This window comes from Acipenser ruthenus, chromosome 5 (genome assembly GCF_902713425.1).
Source record: "Acipenser ruthenus chromosome 5, fAciRut3.2 maternal haplotype, whole genome shotgun sequence".
In the NCBI taxonomy this organism is placed as follows: Eukaryota; Metazoa; Chordata; class Actinopteri; order Acipenseriformes; family Acipenseridae; genus Acipenser; species Acipenser ruthenus.
In genome coordinates this window covers 12063832-12089699 of record NC_081193.1, presented here as the reverse complement: position 1 = coordinate 12089699, position 25868 = coordinate 12063832, and the positions used below count along the sequence as shown (strand labels likewise).

The following is a 25868-nucleotide window of genomic DNA, read 5'->3' as shown; positions in this document are numbered from 1 at the left end:
GGTAAACACTGGTACATCTAACATAGTAACAGAACATTGTAAACAATAGTATAACAATGCTGTTATTAATACTATAGTAAGAACATTGGTAAACACTGGCATTTACGCTGTAACAGAACATGGTAAATGGTGGTATTGATACCATGGTAACAGGGTATGGTAAATGGTGGTATTGATACCATGGTAACAGGGTATGGTAAATGGTGGTATTGATACCATGGTAACAGGGCATGGTAAATGGTGGTATTGATACCATGGTAACAGGGCATGGTAAATGGTGGTATTGATACCATGGTAACAGGGCATGGTAAATGGTGGTATTGATACCATGGTAACTGGTGAACTGTGAAAATCCTATGGTATATGCACTCTGTTTTTTTTTTACCACAGTAAACTTTCATAAGGGAGGTAATCGTGTATATTCATGTTCCATTATAAAATGTGTCTTTATTTTTCACTAATCTCATTCTTGAGAGGGTAAACAGATTATAAAATATGGTTTTCGTGAGATCTCTATATAAGGCTATGTTTTTTACACAGTATTCTAAAGTAAATGACAACTACTGGGCTTTTGATCTCTAGCACTACTGCCTGACAAAATAAAAACACAAACAAAAGGACAAAGAAGAAAGACAAAGTCCTGGGATTTGTTTCCCAGCTGTCCTCTTGTTTTGTATTTTTTTGGTTTTGAAATACATGTGCGTAAAAGGTTATATCATCATAGAGTATAATATCTGCTCTTGAACTGCCCCGATATCAAATTGTACTGTGTTTTGTATTTGCTCTTATTAGGACTGAAGTCATTGTATTTTGTATCTTGCTCTTAACTGTACTGTAATTCTTGAGATGTATTTTTTGTATACTGTAAGTTGCCCTGGGTAAGGGCGTCTGCTAAGAAACAAATTATATTATATATATATATATATATATATATATATATATATATATATATATATATATATATATATATATATATATAAACCGGTCTTATTTTTTTTTTTAAATGGCAACCCTTTATGTATCTCTATTGTTTAATTGTTCTTTCATAAAGCCATGGTTCCTGCATTGCATGTAAACTAAATCCAGTTATGGTCCTAGCCTATTATGTACTCACTGCATCTAATGGATTGGTTGACAATGTAACACCAAATAAGGAAAACAAGAGGCTGCTGAAAATAATACTCATTTGGTCAGATCTTCCACTGCGGTAAAATTGCTCACGTCAAACATTTAGGGAGTGAAAAAAGGTCTGCACACATTCGAAAAATACAGTGGCCAAAACAGATAAGTAATAAACAGCGACACATATTATGTGACTTGGATATATGAAAAATATGTGCTAAAAATCTACTGTATACTCCAACTATAATTTGGGACAGTTATAAATGCAGAACATTGGAGGTTTTGCCTTTTTCAATCCATTCCAATGGCATCTGAGCCTTTCTAAAAGTGTGTGTGTGTATGGCAAGGTCTGAGGCTGTCCCCGAGCACGCCCCCCAGCCAATCCGGACCCCCGATCAACTCAGTGCCGGGCGAGCCTCCCTGCTCAATTACTTCCTGAGCAAAGCGTCTCCTGTTGCGCATCCCATCTGCTTCCATAAAGGCACACATGCACCCAAGAACCAGCGACAGGGTCTTCCTGTCACATACCACCCCCCCATTAAAACTGCAAAACACCTCAGTACAATCTCAGTAAAACTACTGTAACTTTAAAAGAGCAGTTATAATATTCCAGTGAATTCTCTCGTTTTATCAAGATAGCAATTAGATTTGCATCTCATCTAGACAATTGCACAAGATCAGGTTTAATTGCAAATTTCAATACAGTTCGCTGTCTGTATTTGAGGCATAAGAAGAACATAAGAACATAAGAAAGTTTACAAACGAGAGGAAGCCATTCAGCCCATCTTGCTCGTTTGGTTGTTAGTAGCTTATTGATCCCAGAATCTCATCAAGCAGCTTCTTGAAGGATCCCAGGGTTTCAGCTTCAACAACATTACTGGGGAGTTGGTTCCAGACCCTCACAATTCTCTGTGTAAAAAAGTGCCTCCTATTTTCTGTTCTGAATGTCCTTTTATCTAATCTCCATTTGTGACCCCTGGTCCTTGTTTCTTTTTTCAGGTCCAAGAAGTCCCCTGGGTCAACATTGTCTATACTTTTTAGGATTTTGAATGTTTGAATCAGATCACCGCGTAGTCTTCTTTGTTCAAGACTGAATAGATTCAATTCTTTTAGCCTGTCTGCATACGACATGCCTTTTAAACCTGGGATAATTCTCGTTGCTCTTCTTTGCACTCTTTCTAGAGCAGCAATATCCTTTTTGTAACAAGGTGACCAGAACTGAACACAATATTCTAGGTGAGGTCTTACTAATGCATTATACAGTTTTAACATTACTTCCCTTGATTTAAATTCAACACTTCTCACGATATATCCAAGCATCTTGTTGGCCTTTTTTTATAGCTTCCCCACATTGTCTAGATGAAGACATTTCTGAGTCAACATAAACTCCTTGGTCTATTTCATAGTTCCCTTCTTCAATTTCAGTATCTCCCATATGATATTTATAATGCACATTTTTATTGCCTGCATGCAATACTTTACACTTTTCTCTATTAAATTTAATTTGCCATGTGTCTGCCCAGTTCTGAATGCTGTCTAGATCATTTTGAATTACCTTTGCTGCTGCAACAGTGTTTGCCACTCCTCCTATTTTTGTGTCATCTGCAAATTTAACGAGTTTGCTTACTATACCAGAATCTAAATCATTAATGTAGATCAGTAATAGCAGAGGACCTAATACTGATCCCTGTGGTACACCACTGGTTACCTTGCTTCATTTTGAAGTTTCTCCTCTAATCAGTACTTTCTGTTTTCTAGATGTTAACCACTCCCTAATCCATGTGCATGCATTTCCTTGAATCCCTACTGCGTTCAGTTTGAGAATTAATCTTTTATGCTTGACTTTGTCAAACGCTTTCTGGAAATCTAAATAAACCATGTTGTATGCTTTGCAATTATCAATTTTCAATGTTGCATCCTCAAAAAAGTCAAATAGGTTAGTTAGACACGATCTCCCTTTCCTAAAACCATGCTGACTGTCTCCCAGGATATTGTTGCCATATAGGTAATTTTCCATTTTGGATCTTATTATACTTTCCATAAGTTTACATATAATAGAAGACAGGCTTATTAGTCTGTAGTTACCTGGTTCGGTTTTGTCTCCCTTTTTGTGGATCGGTATTACGTTTGCAATTTTCCAGTCTGTTGGTACAATCCCTGTGTCAAGAGACTGTTGCATGATCTTGGTTAGCGGTTTGTAAATAACTTCTTTCATTTCTTTGAGTACTATTGGGAGGATCTCATCCGGCCAAGGGGATTTGTTTATTTTAAGAGCTCCTAGTCCCTTTAACACTTCTGCCTCTGTCATGCTAAAGTTATTTAAAGTTGGATAGGAACAGGTTGACATGTGGGGCATGTTGTCCGTGTCCTCCTTTGTAAAAACCTGTGAAAAGTAATCATTTAATATATTTGCTATTTTTTTTTCTTCATCTATGATTTTGCCATTTGTGTCTCTTAGACATTTAACCTCCTCTTTGAATGTTCTCTTGCTGTTATAATATTGGAAAACATTTTGGAATTGGTTTTAGCCCCCTTAGCAATATTGATTTCTACCTCTCTCTTGGCCTTTCTAACTTCCTTTTTGACTTGTGTTTGCAGTTCCAAGTACTCTTTCTGCGTACTTTGTTTTTGGTCCCTTTTAAACGCTCTGTAAAGTGCCTTTTTTCGCTGAATATTTTTTTAATTGATCTATTAAACCATTTTGGCCATTTTGTTTTAGATTTAGATTTGTCTACTTTTGTGATGTAATTTTTTTGCGCATCTAGTATTACATTTTTAAAAAACAGCCATCCTTTTTCTGTGGATGTTCTCTCTATTTTACTCCAATCTACTTCTGTTAGTCTCTGTTTCATACATTCATAGTTTGCTTTTCTAAAATTGTAAACCTTAGCTTTAATCATTACTTTTGGGGTTTTAAAAAATACTTCAAATGAGACCATGTTGTGGTCTGAGTTTGCTAATGGCTCTCTGTCCTCTGTTTTAGTTATTCTGCCTTCATTATTTGAAAAGACTAAATCAAGGCATGGCTCCCCTCTAGGCATGCCTCCCCTTGACAAATTGCGTTAGGAAGCAGTCATTTGTCATTTCCACCATTTCAATTTCGTCCGTCGTGCTTCCCACCGGGTCTTCCCATGTTATACGGGGGAAGTTGAAATCCCCCATTAGTATGGCTTCTCCTTTTCTACACGCATTTCGAATGTCATTGTATAACAGATTATTTTGCTCAGCATCTGAATTTGGCGGTCTATAGCATGCTCCTATTATTATGCCCTTTGAATTTTTGTCCATTATTCTGACCCATATTGATCCTGCATTGTTTTCTTTGTCCTGATTTAACACCTGGGCTTCAAGACTATTTCTTAAGTATAGCCTCTTCTGTCCTGCCTGTCTTTCCTATACAGTGTGGTATATGGCACCTTTATCAGGGTCACACAGAACAACAATGAGCATATGAATTGGTTTTAATAACACACCTTTTTAAATGTAAATTGGATGTGAATTTTGTGTCATTTTTTCTTACCTGCCTAGGTAAACTACATCCAGATTTTATTAATGTGCACTCAGAATCGTTTTGGATTGCATCCAGCACAATAAGCAGGTTGACCCCTAAATGCATGTCTTATTGGAAGGGGTTAAAGCTGGGGCTGGATTGGCTGTGGATTAGGAGTAAAGGGTACACACATATATGGTATGCTCAGATATTCCAGGGAAAGATTACAGCTGCAGTGAAATCAAGATATTTAGTGCATGTCCTGTAAACTGATACTACATTACCCTTCTGAGGTTGAAATCTATCAGCTGTCAGCACATGTGTCAACAGAAGCCTATGTTAGGGGAACAATAGTTCTGGAGGGCCATTAACCTGCATTCAACAATACTGGGGGGCCATTCACCTATATTCAACAATACTGGGGGGCCATTCACCTACATTCAACAATACTGGAGGGCCATTCACCTACATTCAACAATACTGGAGGGCCATTCACCTGATTTCAACAATTGTCCTGGAGGGACAGTTAGTTATGCTTTAGATTAAAAGTGAGCTAAACAAGTTTTTAAAATGTATTTTCTTATCTAGTGTGAAAGAATCGCACTCACCACGGTTCGTTGCCTCTTTAAAAAACACTGACCCAACACAGAAATGGATTTTTGAAGCGCGGTTGCGCTATTTTTAATGAAACAAAAACAAATAAAACAAACACCTAGCTCTCTTTGAGCAATAACTAAACAAAACAGGACCCTAACTAAAAACAGGACAGCTAAGCTGTTTACCTGTACAAAAACAACACACACAAAAAAGGCTTCACACTACCTTTTATTTTAATTACGGCTGTACCCACACACCAGCACAGTCGGGCTTCTACCCTCTTCAGCAGCTGCCCAGAGCAGACTGACTGCTCTCCTTTTAAACCCTGCACCTGGCTCCAATTTTCAATAGTAGCCAGGTGCAGGTAATGATTAATCAATAAAACAATTAACAAAAACAATTAAACAAAACAATTAACAAGACAAATGTGCATTCCACACATGTTTTTTCTGCAGAGAGGTTTTAAACCCCTTCCCTGCCATCTCACACAACCCCCCCCCCCCCCCCCCCATGTCTTTTCAAGACACCGGCCATACAACGGCCACCTCCCTCCACCCTTAAAAGACCACCCACCCTCAAGTCCACAAATGTCAATTTTCGCCCTCTTCCACGGGCGGGCTTGAGGGTGGGTTGGTCCCTCCGGCGTTTCCAGGGAGGGACCCAGGACCGGCGAGGTTGGACCCAGACGACTTGTCCAGGGCGACCATAGCGCGGACCGGTGACCGGGAGCCAGGACTGACAGGCAGAGGCGTGCGCCTGTGGACCTGCGCAGCGACCTCTGGAATTCCAGGTGGAGTGCAGCACGATGCAAGGGGAGCGGAGCAATCAGCAGGGGGAACGCTAGTGACCTCTGCCCCTTGCGTAGCGACGTCTGCCTCTTGCGCAGCGACGTCTGGGATTCCAGGGGGAGTGGAGTAAGGGACCAGGTAAGCGACTGTGCCTGGCAGTGCTGCGACCTGGGAGCAAGGTCCAGCGCAGGGAGGTCTGGGCATTCCGGCCAGGTGTCCACGTTGACGGGACTGGGGACCTCCCTCGGCAACGCCGGACTCCCTTGCATGGATGATGGTTCTGGAAGAGGCGACTCCTCCTCTCTGGGCTCTGGTAACAGCAGCTCCACCCCCTCTGGCTCTCGGGACGGCAGCTCCACCCCCTCTGGCTCTCGGGACGGCAGCTCCACCCCCTCTGGCTCTCGGGACGGCAGCTCCACCCCCTCTGGCTCTCGGGACGGCAGCTCCCACTTTTGCAGCAGCAGCTCCAGTTCTGTTGGCTCCCGCTCTTGTATTATTAACGGGGCCATGCCCAGCTCCTGTCTCTGCCTCTCCATCTTCCTTGTCTGCTCCTCCTGAGCAGCGGTGTTCTTATTAAGCCTCTCTATTAAATCTTTAAAATCCATTTTTGGGTCTCCAGGGGCGCCCACACTCGCTGCCACCATATGTGAAAGAATCACACTCACCACGGTTCGTTGCCCCTTTAAAAAACACTGACCCAACACAGAAATGGATTTTTGAAGTGCGGTTGCGCTATTTTTAATGAAACAAAAACAAACAAAACAAACACCTAGCTCTCTTTGAGCAATAACTAAACAAAACAGGACCCTAACTAAAAACAGGACAGCTAAGCTGTTTACCTGTACAAAAACAAAACAGAACAACACACACAAAAAAGGCTTCACACTACCTTTTCTTTTAATTACGGCTGTACCCACACACCAGCACAGTCGGGCTTCTACCCTCTTCAGCAGCTGCCCAGAGCAGACTGACTGCTCTCCTTTAAACCCTGCACCTGGCTCCAATTTTCAATAGTAGCCAGGTGCAGGTAATGATTAATCAATAAAACAATTAACAAAAACAATTAAACAATTAAACAAAACAATTAACAAGACAAATGTGCATTCCGCACATGTTTTTTCTGCAGATAGGTTTTAACCCCCTCCCTGCCATCTCACACTAGTTTGCAACATAGGGCAGCAGTGTGGAGTAGTGGTTAGGGCTCCGGACTCTTGAGCGGAGGGTTGTGGGTTCAATCCCCAGTGGGGGACACTGCTGATGTACCCTTGAGCAAGGTACTTTACCTAGATTGCTCCAGTAAAAACCCAACTGTATAAATGGGTAATTGTATGTAAAAATAATGTGATATCTTGTAACAATTGTAAGTCGCCCTGGATAAGGGCGTCTGCTAAGAAATAAATAATAATAATAATAATAATAACATAAAAAGTATCACTGGTCCCAATTTTCTTCTGCTGAAGATCTTTGGGTTATTTGCTTTTATTTTATGTTTCAATTTGGAAAAGTCAGATATTTCAAAGACAGCATTACAGATGGCATCTAGTCTTAGAATTTGTACGAAGGATTTTTGGTTTAATTTTCAGACTTATTCCAGTAGTCTAGCTACAACTGGTTCCAATTACACATACAATTGTATTTGAAACATTTGTATATCCTGAATTAATGTAGAAAAGTGAAGAACCAATTGATTATCTGCACAATCTTTAATTAATAAAGCTAATATCAGTAAGACAATGCATTTTGAAACCCTGGTTAGCAAACTAAACTTTAACTTAATGTGAACTCCATTTTTGTTTGCTAACATAAGAGGTCAGAGTGCTTTGAAATGTGATGATATACCAGCAAACCCTGTAAATAGAATCCTGAAATACTATACAGATGTGATTTTTTATTTAGTTGATGCCCCCCGCAAGTTTTGGGTGTTATTCAGAGAGCAGGTACAGGGGCTTCCCCCTAGTTAATCAAACCAATCTATCAATTAAGACACTCTATCAATTAACCCCCTATTTAAGCCCTGGGTCAAACTCTCATTCTATGTCTGTTTTTAGCATTTGTGTACGGTCTTGCAGCACTGTAGACCCCACTAGTCATTTTCATTTCTGCCATCCGTGCTTCTCTATGTGTCGCCAGACTTTCGCTTACATTGTTACATTTTCTGTGCTTTGGTTGTGAGAAACTTTGATAGGACTGGTTTGCCCTAATTTGTTTTAATTTTGGTGGGCTCTGCCATTCCTCTCTCGGCTTCACAGTGTCCGTGTACACTCCGTCCTGCTCTGTGTTCTGTGTTTACATTATCGTTATACTGCGTTGGTTCTGTCTACATCAATTATGGCAGCATGTATTCACAACACCTTCTCGATCTGGATTCCTAAATTCCCTACACAATTGGTACTAAGCTGTCTTTCAAAATTAGAAATTGTAGGAAAAGTCATTTTCTTCTGCTGTCCAAGCAATGTTTTGCTTACCTCCACCTCTGAGTGGGCCTTAATCATGGTGTCTTTAGTGATATGTGCATTGAATCATGGGATAACACGATTGAATCACAAGATTGTTTGTCCTACCCTGCCTGCTGTGTGTTTTGGGTGTACTTGTTTGTTCAATCCCGAGGCTGCGGGCTCGGCCCCACTGACCTGTTCAGGCTCCAGAATTAGTAGCAACGCATTCATTCATACTAAAATATTTCATTACAGCCACGCCCCTTACGCTCACAACTGTGTTCATTCTGTCTACATTAATTATGAAGTGACAATGCTTTGTTACCTACAACTCAGTGGGCTCCAATAATGGTGCCTGAAGGGATATGCACATTGAATCATGGATACGTGCATTGAATCATGGGATCACAAGATTGAACCATGGGATTGATTGTCCTATCCCTACTTTTGCCGCACGCGCCTGGCACGGCAGCTCCTCATTTTTTCACGCTCATGTTATCTTGTTCTATCTTATAATGCTCCCTATGCAATCTGCTGCAGCTCGACCAGGCAATTCATTCAGCAACATTCTTTCTCTCCTTCAGCAGCAGCCATGAACTCCCAACTGAAGTCATAAGCTACAAGATCACTGTAAACTACAAGCTCACTGTCACAAAGCAAGCGCAGTCGCAGTTTCCATTTCTGCCGCTAGTCTGTCCCAAGAGTGAATTTATATTAAATATATATATATATATATATATATATATATATATATATACACACTACCGGTCAAAAGTTTTAAAACACCTCCATTTTTCCAGTTTTTATTTTATTGAAATTTACGCAGTTTAATGTCTCAATGTACTCTGAAATTAAAGCATAGAACAAACAAACAATTGGAGATAAAAAAGAAATCATGGAATCGTTTTGTTTAACAAAATTTAATCTAAATTTTTTACTCAAAGTAGCCACCTTTTGCAGATATAACAGCTGAACACACTTGTGGCATTCTTTCTACAATGGAAATCAAATATTGTTCGGAAAGTTCTTATCAACACTGTTGCAGAAGTTCCCACAAATGTGTTGCACTTGTAGGTTGCTTTGCTTTCACCCTTCTGTCCAGTTCATCCCAAACCAGCTCGATGGGTTTTAAGTCTGGAGACTGTGTTGGCCATTCCATGATTTGAAGCCTACTGTCTTGTTCTTTTCTTCTAAGGTAGTTCTGACATAGCCTGGAGGTATGTTTTGGGTCATTATCTTGCTGTAGGATGAACCCCTGACCAACTAGGCGTATACCAGAGGGTATTGCATGGTGCTGCAAAATGCCGTGGTAGCAGTTTTGGTTCTGGGTGCCACTCACTCTGTGCAAGTCGCTGACTCTGGATCCAGCAAAAGAGCCCCAGACCATCACGCTTCCTCCTCCATGTTTGACAGTTGGTGACACACACCGAGGAACCACCCTTTCGCCTACTCGACGGAGTACAAAAACCCTGCGTGATGAACCGAAGATTTCAAATTTTGATTCATCGGTCCATAAGACCTTCTTCCAGTCTTCAGTAGTCCACTGGCGGTGCTTCATGGCCCAGGCAAGCCTCTTTTTCTTATTTTGCCATCTTAGCAATGGCTTTCTTACTGCCACTCAACCTGGCAAACCTGCAGCTCAAAGTCTTCTCTTCACAGTTGAAACTGAGACTTGCTTACTTCGACCAGTCTTAAGCTGTGCTTGAGGCTGTTGTCCTGTGAGCCGCCTATCACGCAAGCTGTTGACTCTCAGAAACTTGTCTTCTGATTCTGTTGTGGCTTTGGGTCTGCCAGACCTCTTCCTGTCAGAGTTTCCTCCAGTTTCCAAGTGCCTTTTGATGGTGTAGGAAACTGTACTCACTGACACCTTGGCTTTCTTTGCAATTTCTCTAAAGGAAAGACCCACACTTTTAAGGGTTATAATGGTCTGTCTGTCTTCCTTTGTTAATTGCCTTTTTCTCGCCATTATGAGAGCAATATACTGCTTCCTGCAGTACAATACAGTCCAAATAATGCTTAAGAGGGTGTAGTAACACAGTCTGTTCCAACACTGCTTTTATACAGACAGAGGGTTTGTAAGTAATCAACAAAAGTTGGGACACCTGTAGGAATTGTTAGCATCAACTTTCAAGGCTTAATTTACTTCCATTGCTGCAGAACAGCTGTAAGTTGTTAACCCATTACTTGTTCCCTGAAAAAGGCCTTTTTGTATAACTCTGAAATGTACATTATTTTTCAGTTTTTGGTAACCTAAACTTTTTTTTTTAACCTCTGGCAGTTTAGCGCTTACCTTTGTACCATTTCAGGTTATTCACTGGACTTGAACTGCTTAAATTTCAATAAAAACTGGAAAAATGGGGGTGTTCTAAAACTTTTGACCAGTAGTGTATATATATATATATATCTTTTATAACTGACCACCAACACAATATTACTAGTATGCCGGAGTGGTGGCCATCTCTCCGCCGGGACCACCAGAGGTTTCCTCCCAATTAAAGTTTATTTCTCTCTCCGCTGAGATTAGTCCTTAATAATAATCTTAAAAAAAACATTCCTCCAGTATTGATTGCCTCTTAGTAACCTTTGTTTCTTTACAAACCCTTATTTTTAATTTTTATTTTGCATTGGTGGCACAGATGTGGGGAGCCGAGGGTCCTCTTTTGGGGGCAATCTCTCTATCTTTCCAGGTTCCCCCTGGGGGGCAGAATACATTCTCCCCAGCCTTGGAGGCTGATCAGTTTGGTCTCACCTCTGAGAGGGCTGTTCTCCCTGAGCCAGGGGGCAACCCTGTACTTTTCTCAAATCTCCATTTTCTATCACTTCTTCCCCTTGGGGCCAGCATACACGCTCTCCCTGAGCCAGGGTGAAACCCTGTATTATTTACTAACTTGCTTTATCTATGCCAGTGTTCCTGTCACCCCGCGTGGCTCTGTCTCAGAGGTCTGGCTGCGCCGATCTCCCGAAGTGTAGCTGTTTCTTGTTAGTTGGAGCGACTTCTAGTGTTCTTATATGTATCCTCTATCCTTCTCTTCATTTTCCTGGGGGAAGTAATACTTCCTTCCCAACCTGGGAGGCCGATTGTCGCTCACCTCCGTGAGGGCAGCTCTTCACAAGCCAAGGGGAAAACCTAAAGTCTCATGCACATAGTTCATAGAGCTTATTCCGCGCAGCCCCTCCCTGCTCCTTTTCCGTGAATTGGGTAAGTAAACAGACATGAAGAAATATGTGAATATATTAACTTGCTAGACAGATGTGCTCTCTGTTCCTCGTGCTGTTTCAGGATTTTTTTAGGTGTGTCTTGCATAATACCCCTGTACTGCCAGAGGACTCCACATGCTTTTGAAAAATGTAGTTGATGTCGCCAGCAAGTTTCAATAGGACGCCCAATAGGATTCCTGTGTCGTTTTAAAATCACCTGTAACAGATGCAGCAGGTTACCTATGACTGGATTATGGCTGAGGTTACAGAATAACATGTTTGCTTTTCAAGCAAGCTATTATCATGTCTAGTTTTTTTTTTTATCACTTGAACAAACACTACAATCATATATGGGGGAGGGGGGGCTGCAAGAACTGAGTAATTCACATAGCTCAATCATTATTATCATTATTAATTTGTTAATTGTTTTACCATATAGATCCACTGAGGAGGGATTCAATCAAAAACAAATACATGACCTGCATTATTTCCCTATGCCAATCATACACAGCAAACAGATTTGGTTTTTGCACAGGGGCGCCATTTCAGATTTCACTAGTGGGGAGGTCAACTTCAAGCATGGGTCCAGGGGCCCCTTTTTTATATTATTTAAAATCTCTACTGAAGAGGCATAACATTAGTACAATGCAAAATGAAACTGTTACAAGGAAGTACATAGGAACAATTACTGCATTTCTGGGTGTGCACTGTTGGTGGCAAGGTGGAAATGTGGTGATTCAGTTAATACACAGTCCAGGATAATGGGGGTTCAAATGAATATGAACACATATAATCAATCAATCTGAATTTCTAAAGCAATGTTGATGTTGAAATTGTAATAGAAATGCTCGTTCACTATTTGTGTGACTTTTTTTTTTCAATTTCCTGCAGAATACTTCACAGTGTGTGAGTCTGGGAACATGTCTATACAGATTTGCTGAACTAGTCACAACATGTAGGTTCTTGGCATATGTAACTTTCTTGATCTCCATTTTTCCTTTGGCAATGAAAGATGTTATTAAAGCTCTGGTTTTCTGAGTGCCGCTGGCTTTTTGGTGTTTTTGTGATCTTTCATGCTTACCACAAATATCATTCTTGCTCCCATGTCCCACCATTAAAATCAGTCCTACATAGTTTACCGAAAATGTGCTTTTTTTCCAACGCTTCTTCGGATTATGTGAAAATATGTTGTTGTCCAAGAAGCTTGAAATTTATAGATAGATAGATAGATAGATAGATAGATAGATAGATAGATTGATTGATTTTTAACTGGGAGGGCCTATCGCACGTGCAGTCATTGAAGATGGTCAACTATGTGAGCTTGCCTTGTGCACTGAATGCATGCCTGCAGGTCTCCCCTGGGTCCTAAAGCCTGCTAGGTACAGACAGTACATGTCTTTTGCAGACATAAAACACTATAGTTTTGAGCAAAATACGGAAGAAAATCTGTCCCGGGAGTTGTCTGGGAGAAGTGCTCAAAAAACAGTTGACAGGTCTACATTAAATCATGTATTGTTCATCTGATCCCCCTAAATGGCACCCTTGGTCCCCAAGCAAGACAAATGAAATAATATTCTCTCTATAACAGATACTATTCAAAGCATGGGCACTCCTAAAGTACTAAGAACCAGATGACATACGTTATATAAATTGTATTTCCAAAACTGGAATGTTTATTTTTTCAGTTATTCATTGTTATCATTTGCAAACAAAACACTTTACCTTTTAAAGAGGAATTAATCACAAAAATATGTACAAAAGCAATTTAATTGTGTTAAGGGAATTGAAAGGATTGTTCAGGATTTAGTAATGTGTGTTTTACAAATAAGTTAGCAATTTCAGTGTTGGTGTTAAATGTTTTGATAATTGTATTTTGGGAATTGTGCTTTTGCAATTGCAATTGGTATTTGTTCAGAACAACCTTATACCCTCTCCAAACTACCTACATACACTTGATTCCCAATCACGTTTTTAGAAGCACAATGACTGCATTTGTTATTTACGCAGTATGAATAGGATTTAAGTAGACCTTTAGTTTAGATTCCATTGGTTTTGCTTCAGGTCCCCTGTGTAAACTTTTATTATTATTATTTATTAGTAGACGCCCTTATCCAGGGCGACTTACAATTATTACATGATATCACATTATTTTTACATACAATTACATTATTTTTTACACTTTTTTTTTTTTTTTGTTGCATACAATTACCCAGTTATACAGTTGGATTTTTACTGGAGCAATCTAGGTAAAGTACCTTGCTCAAGGGTACAGCAGCAGTGTCCCCCACCTGGGATTGAACCCACGACCCTCCGGTCAAGAGTCCAGAGCCCTAACCACTACTCCACACTGCTGCCCCTTGCTTGTCACCTGGTTGTCACATAAGAATCCTGTTACGATTATGTGCAGCAGTAGCAGGTTACTGCTGATATCATTTATGTTATTGCTTATAAATCTTAACATGTAAAAATAGAAAGGAAAAATGGTCACGCTTTATTTTAAGGGCTGTTTTGTTTTTGTTTATTAACTGTTAACAAACAGCTAATAAACATGTTAATGTACATTATTTATTTTTTGTTAACTGTTAGTTAATAATATATAATAGGCCAGCTAAAACTGCAAACACCAGAGCCCTATGGGTGATCAATCAAACACCAGAGCCCTATGGATAGTCAATACCCAGTCGATCATATGCTTGAAATTAGGTTTATATTAACCCTAACCTTTACCCTAACCCTTAGCTAAAAATGAACAATGTTTGTTAACAGTTAATAAACTAAAAAACAGCCCTTTAAATAAAGCGTGACCGGAAAAATATAAATCCAACACCTGCTATTGGGTAATTAAACAGACATAAGGAAATATGAACGCATGAACTTGCTAGACAGGTGTGCTCTCATTTTAGGTGTGTCTTGTATAATACCTCTCTACTGCCAGAGGACTCCACATGCCTTTGAAAAGTGTAACTGAACCACATATATATATAAAGGGATTTCTAATACAGAGTCAATACTTTTTTTTTACTGCAGGTTATGAACAGAAGTCTTCACCCCCTATGCGGAACAGAAAACTTGCATTCAGAAAGGTAAGAAACAGTTGAATCTATACTTATTTTATTGTTACCATAACTATTAAAAAGAAACAATGCAATTTGTTTCTCTTAATGTAAAGCCTGTTTAAATAGATGTTATTGGGTTTGTGTATCCAAACATTTTTCCACCAATTTTTTTTTTTTTTTTTTTTTTAAATCTATTGATTTATACTTTTATGTCAAGTTTTATGCAATTACTGTACTGCACTTGGTGCTTTACACGTCTGTAACAGTCATACAGTACATGAGAAACCCCCTAATTATTAGGGCATTTTACCTCAGTGTTTCATTTTACAAATTATGTGAAAGAAAAATAGAACTGGCAATGATACAACATTTGTGAAACCAAACCAGAAAGTTATTTTATGGGCTACACTTTTATACAGTAGATTTTCCAACATCACCAGTACATGTTTTCCTTTCAATAATATGCTGCAGTTTGCACAATGAAGTAAACAGCTTTGACTCTGAATACCAGATTTTCTCCTGACAGGTAGCTACACAAGAACAGTCTTAGAAGCAATTCTGAGAAGTTTTTTACCTAGATGGGACATTTTCTATACAGTCATGTAGTGCAGAATGTTTTTTTACAAATAGCTTGGCTCGTTATGGTATTTTGATGTAAAACCACACACTCCCTGGAGATGTCTACAGTAAGCTTACACCACCTTGACTTTCAATACAATATATGGGGTTATTCATTTTGGGTTTTTATTATTTACAGAACATAAGCCTCTGTAATTCGTATTGCAGTCAACCCCTTTTAATATAATTCCAAAGGGACTGAGAAAATATAGACACTGGGCAGAATTAACTTCACCAGAACTCTGACACAACAAATATGCCTGTTTTGCTGTGATACTAAGCTAATATATACTGTTATATATATATATATATATATATATATATATATATATATATATATATATATATTAGCTTAATAGTAATAGTCCATTAATGAAAATGTATTTTCAATGCAGTCTGCTAGACTGCTTTAAACGCATGCATTGTATTTGCTTTACTGTGCTACCATACTTAATATTAAAATACTGAACAGAAACGTACTGCCATGTAAACCTTCTAAGTATATGCTTTTACTTCCTAATGTGATATAAAGTGGGGTGAAAATCAGTTGTATGAGTGATTCAGTGTTAATGATATTAACCAGTGTTATCAAACTGATATTAGGAGCTTGCCCCCATTATATTCTGACTGGGACATTTCAATGTGGTGATAATAAGTGTAGACTGTTATAAACAGGAATGATATTAAGTGTAGTTTACTGTGTATTAATGGTTAAAGATATATATATATTTTTTATTTTATATACTGTACAAAAGTGTTATGGCCACAACAAACCATCCCTAAAACTTCTCTACATTTAATAGTTATATTAATATATTTATATATTGTATATTTCTGCATGAATACACCGTTTGCCTGCATTTTGCTCACATTGGAAATTAAAACTTGATTCCAAACTTGACATATCACGGACATCCTCTATAATTCCTGCTTATGAAGGCAGAAACATACCCAATGTGCTCCAGTTTCCCCAAGTGTAACTAAGTGCATTCTGTACTGATTCTTACAGCTATTTGAATAAAATGTATACTTTAAGTTCACAGCATACACAAAGCATTTTACCAATGCTAAATTAACTTAGACAGTTGGATTACAGGTGTGCTAAGGGACTCGGCAATGTTTTTTAAATAAAAGACGATTGTACATTTGGCTTTATTTTATAGAAGCACATATATAGAAGCACAATGGGGGAGCTATAGTCTGTGCAGATTAATGACTACTTCTTTAGGATCGCTTCCTTTCTGTGCAATATTTTCAGTACAAGTAATGTTTTTAATAGTACAAATGTGATTTGTTGATTAAAGTGCAGCCAGGCTGGACTGGGTCTGGAGTCCAGGTGTTCACAATCCTAGTCATGTTCTGCAAATCTAGTGAAAACTGACTAGTTTCACCTATATACATGCTGCGCATTTATTACAATAAATAATGTAAACTCTGTTTGTGGTTTGGAAGTCCAACGTACCCGTGGTAGAACCTAATGTCTGTGGTACTGTTGACCTGTGGCAGGTTGCGCAGTGGATTTTATGACAGATGTTCATTCCATTGTTCTCACTTGGATTTGACTTTGAATGCAGGTATTGTACTATTTACCCCTATTGAGTGTTTTATAGGTATGGATGAAAACTGGTAGTTTGCTGGTTTTCACTGGCCATACTGGTTCAGAAGATTTAACACTGGTTGAAGAGCTAGTTAACCTTTTCAGTGCCTTTGACGAAAGGTCTTGTCGATTTACTGTCTTGTTGCCAATATGGTTAAATAGAGGGAGATTTAAAATAGGGATAAGCACGGTTCAATGTTTTCAATTTACAGAATAAAAGTGGACAGTTTATGTTTTTGTAAGACTATTTTTAAATAAATAAATAAATAAATAAATAAATAAATACATGATATATATTTGAAGCTAGAGTCTCTACGGCAATGCAAAAGTTCAACATTCTTTCAGCCAAACTCAGTTTTGATGGCTACCAAAAGAGTTTCTGTAGAGACATTCATGGTCGCACTCTTGTCATTTTGCTTCAAACGGATTAATTATTGAACTCCTGCTTGTTTATTTTCTTCAAAAAATATCTTTATTAATTTTAAAACATGATGAACAAACAAACAACGTGTTTCAACACTACCGTGTCTTCATCAGGTTCACATTGACCATGAATGTCTCTAAGGAAAGTCTTTTGGTGAGCCATCTAAACTGAAAGTTTGGCTGAAAGAATTTTGAACTTTTGCATTGCTGTAGAGACTCTACCTTCATTACATGTAATTACCTTATGCTGGTCAGCACCTCGTCAATATCAAGCATTGTAGTGCACAAATTATCTTTTTTTGTTTTCTATATATATATATATAATTATCATGGGATTTATTTAATCTATGTAATTTATACCCCTGTAAACTTGTCTTCTTTATAAAGTGTATCAAAAAGTGTAAAAGCAGTATAAAAAATATTAGAAGAAAATTGTCAGTGTATACCCAGCTTACCCCACTGTACAGGAGTTCTCTAACCAGTTGTTATTGTACATACTGATTAAATGAATGCAGGGCTGCTGAATCCAAAATGCACTCTGTAGTACAATACATGTAATTCCATACACCCTCTATTGAAATACATTATCTTTCCTCAAAGCAAATATGCAACATCACTTAGTACAGTCTGGGGATTCTCTTGTGTTTTTTTTTTTTTTTGTTTTTTTTTAGGCAGGTGTAAGGGCTGGTGTAGCCCCGATTTTCATAAATAACTAAGGGGTAGGTGTCCTAAGATGGGCCAGTCACAGCGCAAACACACTGCAATTTGCATTTTTGTGACGACACTTTACAAAAGTAAACATTTTGTGCTATGTACTAAGAGAAAATATATTAATAACGACAGCCTCAATTTAGTAATTTAAATATTTGTTGCATCTCCTTAGAAAGATCTCTAGCATTATACATTGCGAGAGTCGTGCGACATAATGGGAGTTGAGTTGTGGTTTGCTGCAGCAGAGGGTGCCCCAAGGTAACGTCTATACATGCAAGGGTGCAAGAATCAAAATAACATTGTTTTTGTTAAATGTAAACGTCATCTGTACAATGCATCCTGTTCTGTCTTCATTATATATATATATATATATATATATATATATATATATATATATATATATATAACAAATTGATGCAATTGTAAGTGTTGCAATTGCCGACAGCTTTAGTACATCTCATTATAATATTCTCCGCCCCGTTTGCGAATGTGTGCAGGAATGCCCATAATTACATATTCATCTAAGCTTAAACTGCAAAGAAACTGCTGCTGCAAAGCATTCCCTAAAGAGTTGGGCTTGTTTAGTGCATTTTGCCCTAGACTTCCCACTCGTTTGCAAATGGTTTGCGACAGGAGCAACACTTTAGTACATCTACCCCTAAGTTTTTAATTCAGGGTTAAGCATCTAAATCACTTATGCTTGTCTAGATGACTAAATTCTCTCCTACAGGTGTGTGGCAATATGTCCCGCCCCTGTGTGCATTTCTGTGTTATATGTTGTGTGTGGTGTGTTAATGTTGGTGTATAGAGATGGCTGCACGGGATATAAATGGGTGTGTGCAGCACAAGTTATTTAAAATGTATAATTGTATTTAGGCACGAGGATTGCACATCACTTCACGTGCATTTAAAGTAATTAATATGTGAGCACGAGGTTGTACATAATTAATTCATATGCTGGGATTCAAGTGAATAATTAATTAGTAATTGAATCCCGGCACAACAGTATATATAGATGCATGTTTCATTCACTCAGGGTTGTGTGTTCGGTGAGTGGAGAATGGGTGTGGAGAGGAGAAAGTAAAGTAAAGTAAAGTAAGCAACAATTGCTATTGCATGCTGGTAGGACCAGCATGATACTTTTTGGTTTATATATGCTCACCGTGTTTGTGTGTCTGTCCGTCCATCCACCGTTTGTTTAAGTGTTAGTCCATTTTGTTTGTCTGTTTTATTTGGCCTCAAGCGCCATGTCCTGTTTTCTGTTTAAAACCTTTTTGTTTGTTTATTAAATGCTCTGAGCGCAACCATTGCGTCTCAGTTTCATCACTACTGCCTGTGTCCGTGTATTTCTCTCTGGCCTGAAGTCATCCCTGCAGCTAGCCTGTCACAAGGTGACATTGGATTTAGACGTGTCAATGAAGGTGTGATTTTCGAAACCTGTAGTCACTAATGTGCTAAATGACTAGGCAGAATATCAATTAGGATGGTAATGAGCAGACGGGGCTCAGAATCGCCTACATTTAGTTCTTCAGGCATTTGTAAAGGTAATTTGGAGAAAATAAAAAACAGAAGAAAACCACATTTTTCATCTGAGAAAGTAGAAATACTTGTCAATGCAGTTCTTCATTTATATAAAACCTTCCTGCAAGGCAAAGGATCAATATATTCCGTGACCAACCCAGCATTGTGGTTCTCTACATAATTCCAATATTGCTTGTGTATTTAGTCGAAAACAATTAATAATCTGATAATCTGTTAGGTCAGAAAAACAAATACGGTGTCTGTATAATCTAGCAAAAGGATACCTCCCCCTCCTCATTATTCTCCTTCTCTTCCTGCACTGCAACCACTTCAAAAAAAATGCCATTCTCACTTTCAGAAGGGTAGTGAATTGTCTATCTTTTAAACAATAGCGACTACAATTACACTAAGTAGAAGCAGGTGTAATTCGGAAAGTCCTAAAAGCCTAATAAAAGACGTGTAAATGCTTTGGGAATCACATGTAGGGGTATGTCAGCTAAGTTAGTTAGCCATGAATAACTTAAAATAGACAGACGACTAAATCCCACGAAGCACGTAAACTTACACGTTCGAAAATCACATACAAGTCACCCGTCTAAATGACTGAAAAGATGCATTTATGCACTGTCACAAAGACGGCCAGAGTGGGTGGCGTCAGACCAGACAGGAATTCAAACAAAGACACGGTGGTTGTGATGAGCTGAGTGCAATGGCTGCACTCAGCGTTTAATAACAAATAAAAGGTTTGAACAATGGAATACAAAACAGGACACGGCACTTGACGCCAAAATAAACAGACAGACAAAACGACTAAACACTTAACAAACGGTGCACGGAGACAAACAAACACGGTGAGTACAAACAACTATTATTATTATTTAACACTATTTAGTTTCTCCTCTCTCTCTCACCCGTTCTCCTCTTCCGAACACCCAACCCCTAACTGACTAAAAATGTGCCTATTTATACTGTTGTGCTGGGATTCAATTACTAATTAATTATTCACTTGAATCCCAGCACGTGAATTAATTACGTGAAACCCCGTGTTCACATATTATATTTTAAATGCACGTGCGTGATGTGCAATCCCGTGCCTAAATACAAATATACACCTTTTAAATATACGTGAAACACAGACCCGTTTATATCCCGTGTACCAATCTATACACCAACATTTACACACACACGCAACATACAACACAGAACACAAATGCACACAGGGGCGGGGCGCTTTGCCACATATACCCCCCCTTGTGCGCAGCACACATGGCCTCAACGGCCACCTCCCCCCTTAAATACCCAGCAGTCCAGGCCAAAGTCTCGGGCTGGGAAGGGAGGCTTCAGTGGGCCCATGGCTGGAAATGCTGTCAGCTCCCCTGCCGGTAGTGGCACGGCTGACAGCATGCTGGTCCCGTCCTGCAGCGAAAAAGCTGCGGGGGCAGGTGGTCCCCCGACCTCCCCCTTCTTCATAGCCGGCAGCTCCCTCCTGTGGGGCTCCGGCCACAAGAACTCCTGCAGCGAAACTGCTGCTGGGGAAAGTGGTCTCCAGACCTCCTCCCCCTTCTTCGTGGCCGGCAGCTCCCCTTTCTGGGGCTCCGGCCACCGTACTCCCTGCGGAGGTACGGGCAGCAGAGGCAGCTCCTGCTCCTCTGCTCCGGGCGGTGGCGGAGGCAGAGGCAGCTCCAGCTCCTCTGCTCCTGGTGGAGGCAGAGGCAGCTCCTGCTCTTCTGCTCCTGGCGGTGGTGGAGGCAGAGGCAGCTCCAGCTCCTCTGCTCCTGGCGGTGGTGGAGGCAGAGGCAGCTCCTGCTCCTCTGCTCCTGGTGGTGGCGGAGGCAGAGGCAGCTCCTGCTCCTCTGCTCCTTGCGGTGGTGGTGGCGGAGGCAGAGGCAGCTCCTGCTCCTCTGCTCCTTGCGGTGGTGGTGGCGGAGGCAGAGGCAGCTCCTGCTCCTCTGCTCCTGGAGGTGGTGGAGGCAGAGGCAGCTCCTGCTCCTCTGCTCCTGGAGGTGGTGGAGGCAGAGGCAGCTCCAGCTCCTCTGCTCCTGGCGGTGCTGGCTCCCTCTGCTGTGGCGGCTGGGCATGTGCGCGCCGTGCTGCCTTCAGCAGCATAGCGAGAGGCTGCTGGGGGACACCAGCATCCTGCCCTTCTCCCCCCAAAAAAATTTCAGGGGGTTGAGCCTGTAACCCCTCCCCTTCCGGCTCTTGGGGCTGAACCAGCAGGCATTTTCCCTCTGCTGGTGGCTTGGGTCCTAGGGCTGTGGACGCACCGACTTCCCTCTCTTCGGGCTGTGGACGCACCGACTCCTCCCTTTTGGGCTGTGGACGCCCCGACTCCTCCCTGTTGGGCTGTGGACGCCCCGACTCCTCCCTGTTGGGCTGTGGACGCACCGACTCCTCCCTGTTGGGCTGTGGACGCACCGACTCCTCCCTGTTGGGCTGTGGACGCACCGACTCCTCCCTGTTGGGCTGTGGACGCACCGACTCCTCCCTGTTGGGCTGTGGACGTTCGGGCTCCCCCCACTCAGGCGTAGGACGTTCGGGCTCCTCCCACTCAGGCGTAGGACGTTCGGGCTCCTCCCACTCAGGCGTAGGACGTTCGGGCTCCTCCCACTCAGGCGTAGGACGTTCAGGCTCCTCCCACTCAGGCGTAGGACGTTCGGGCTCCTTCCGCTTGGGCTGTGGACACTCAGGCTCCTCCCATTTGGGCTGTGGACGCTCAGGCTCCTCCCATTTGGGCTGTGGACGCTCAGGCTCCTCCCGCTTGGGCTGTGGAGGCAAAACCAGCAGGCATTCACTCTCTGCTGGTGGAGATGGGGACAGCAGGTACTCACCCTCTGCTGGTGGAGATGGGGACAGCAGGCATTCACCCTCTGCTGGTGGGCCTGCTACCTGGGCTGCTTTTATCGTTGCCTCCAGGTAGCTGAGGAGAAACTCCACACCTTCCTCCAAGGTGTTTGGGGTGTGTTCCTCCTGATAGGCCTCCCATCTCTCACTGTCCATCATCCACAGGGCCCGGACGATTATGGGCAGAGACTGGGCCTCCAGCCCAGCATTCTCTAGGAACCAGCCCCGCAGTTTGATGGCGTCTTCTGCCATTGACCTTTTTTTTTTTTTTTTTTTCCCAGACCCCTCCTGGTCTGACGCTTGGAGGCGCGGCTATCCCACTTCTGACACCACGTGTCACAAAGACGGCCAGAGTGGGTGGCGTCAGACCAGACAGGAATTCAAACAAAGACACGGTGGTTGTGATGAGCTGAGTGCAATGGCTGCACTCAGCGTTTAATAACAAATAAAAGGTTTGAACAATGGAATACAAAACAGGACACGGCACTTGACGCCAAAATAAACAGACAGACAAAACGACTAAACACTTAACAAACGGTGCACGGAGACAAACAAACACGGTGAGTACAAACAACTATTATTATTATTTAACACTATTTAGTTTCTCCTCTCTCTCTCACCCGTTCTCCTCTTCCGAACACCCAACCCCTAACTGACTAAAAATGTGCCTATTTATACTGTTGTGCTGGGATTCAATTACTAATTAATTATTCACTTGAATCCCAGCACGTGAATTAATTACGTGAAACCCCGTGTTCACATATTATATTTTAAATGCACGTGCGTGATGTGCAATCCCGTGCCTAAATACAAATATACACCTTTTAAATATACGTGAAACACAGACCCGTTTATATCCCGTGTACCAATCTATACACCAACATTTACACACACACGCAACATACAACACAGAACACAAATGCACACAGGGGCGGGGCGCTTTGCCACATGCACGCTGAACCCCATAGTCGGGTATGAAAATAGGGCCCCATATGTATGTATTTATTTATTTATTCACATTTATATAGTACCTTATGTAACATGGACCTCGAGGTGCTTTACACGAAGTTAACAGAAAGAAAGCCAGTTCATATAAAAAGAATACAAACAACATAGTAGGAACATTAATACAATTTGAAATTAGAAAGGACAACAAAAAAGCAGTTATACTGTATAATAAAAAACTATGATAAGAAGGCTAGTTTGTAAAAATGTGTTTTCAGTCTTGATTTAAAGGCAGTAAGAGTCATAGCTTCTCTGACAGAATAAGGCAGAGAGTTCCATAGTGTTGGAGCCTTACAAGAAAAAGCCCTTCCTCCCATACCATGTCTGTTCACCCTAGAATAACGAACAGCCCCTAGTAGTGTACGGGGTCAGTAACTGTAAATAACTGGGTGCTTATCCATTCAGGGATTTATAAGTTAAAAGTAAAGTCTTAAAATGTATTCTAAACTGTACAAGGAGCCAGTGCAAAGAGGCCAAGATATGGGGCAATATGTTCTTTTGCTGGTTTTAGTTATGGCGGCATTTTGGATGAGCTGTAAGCCAGATACCAGGTGTTTTGGAATCCCAGAAAAAAGTGCATTACAGTCAATTCTTGATGAAACAAAGGCATGCATTAGCCTCTCAGCATCAGGTACAGAAATAATAGGTCTACGTTTAGCTATATTTCTCAAACGATAAAATTATACTTTAATCATTTTCCTAATTTGAGTTTCAAATGATAGATCTGCATCAAAAATGCCCCCCACTTCTACGAACATTCTCTCACACTATGACCCAAGAGGATATAACTGCAGGCCAGAGGCATGCTCTGTGGCGGCCTTGCGTGCGTGTTTTTATTTATGTTTTTTTTTTTTATTCTGAGCTAAAACTTATATTATTTATTTATGTATTTTATAGGGTTGTAAGTGCTTAATGTGCTTTTTAAAAATGTATTAACCACAATCCTTACAGTCAGAATATTGAATCCCGAATACAATCAGTTGTTTCAGTGTTAAACAAAATGCATTTTAAACAACTGCAAGCAGCTGACCGTATCCAGGATTCAACATTCTTGTCGCAAGGATTGTTGTAGATCTACATTTAGATGATTATGAAGAATTCATCAGAACTATGACTGTAACAACCATTAATGTAATAATCTTCCAGTAATGTAATAACTCAACTGATAATGTAATAAAAATTTCTGCCCAATAATGTAATCACTTTTCATTGATAATGTAATAACTCTGACCTGCCTGATAATGTAATACACTTCTAACTGATAATGTAATAAATTACTTAGTCACTCAATTTACCTTTTGTGAGGTATCCACGACAGCAATATCAACAACAGCAGTCACATAAAACCAAGAGAGACACTTTTATTAGTGCTGCGTGTGCACTAGGTATTTTATAGGACTGAAAATGCAACATAATTTACCCATTATTAAAGATAAACAAACTGACAGTTAATCTGATTGCCACAGATACAGTCTTAATAAATTCTTTGAATTATTATTATTTATTTTTTAGCAGATGCCCTTATCCAGGGCGACTTACAATTGTTACAAGATATCACATTATTTTTACATACAATTACCCATTTATACAGTTGGGTTTTTACTGGAGCAATCTAGGTAAAGTACCTTGCTCAAGGGTACAGCAGCAGTGTCCCCCGCCAGGGATTGAACCAACGACCCTCCGGTCAAGAGTCCAGAGCCCTAACCACTACTCCACACTGCTGCCCTGAATTACTGCAGGACGCAGTGTTCCGTGCTACTTTATAAACTTATATTAAAATAATGCATCACTTTTGTTAAGTTCGCGAACTAAAGGAAAACTTCAACTGTGCATGTATATGTGTTATTGATTGTAATGATATGATTGTTGGGATGGATACGTATGTTTTAATATAGAGGATGTTGTACCTTTCGATATAGCCGCCACCTTAACAAGGGGTTTACAAGTTAAAAAGCTTGTTCAGTCTCCCTGAGGGGGTTGAGATTAAAGACGAGATGGAATTGAAAGTAACACTTTGCTTCGTTGTTGCTTTAGTTTGCTACATTGATACTTATTATAACTAAGTGTAGGTTATAGCAGGCAACCTAACGACGTAACATTCTGCGTATTTAAATTAGCTTTGATTTATCCATTTATTTTCTTTTGTTCCTATGCTTTGTTTTTGTCTTTATTTGTCGGGTATAGTTTGCACGCTCAATAATTGGACTGTCTCTGATATAATGCAAATAAAGATCCTCGTTTAATTTAACTATGGTGTTGGAGTGTTCGTGTTTCACAAGGGAAAAATACCAGAATTCTAAACTGTTCCGAAGCATGGGAAATACTTTGCAACCATTCTGAACTTGCACGCAAAACAAATACTAAATCTATAGCCAGGCTTCTCTACTGGCAGTACTGCTGCATCAAAAGGACAATCCTTTGAACTTCCAGTCCTACCTTGGCTATGTGTGTACTGTACTATGTGAA

General features: G+C 40.4%; 1 protein-coding gene across 2 annotated transcripts in view; it reads left to right on the top strand.

The window, feature by feature from the left end:
• The window catches only part of LOC117402668 (adhesion G-protein coupled receptor F1-like), a 62443-nt gene that overhangs the window by 7083 nt on the left and 29492 nt on the right, over positions 1–25868 (top strand). The window contains exon 2 of one of the 2 annotated variants that reach the window (XM_059023648.1): positions 14658–14713. The gene's annotated coding sequence lies outside the window, so the exon portion shown is untranslated. Of the gene's footprint in view, positions 1–14531; positions 14714–25868 lie in introns of those variants that run through there. The other variant, XM_034004042.3, reaches the window with a different exon arrangement.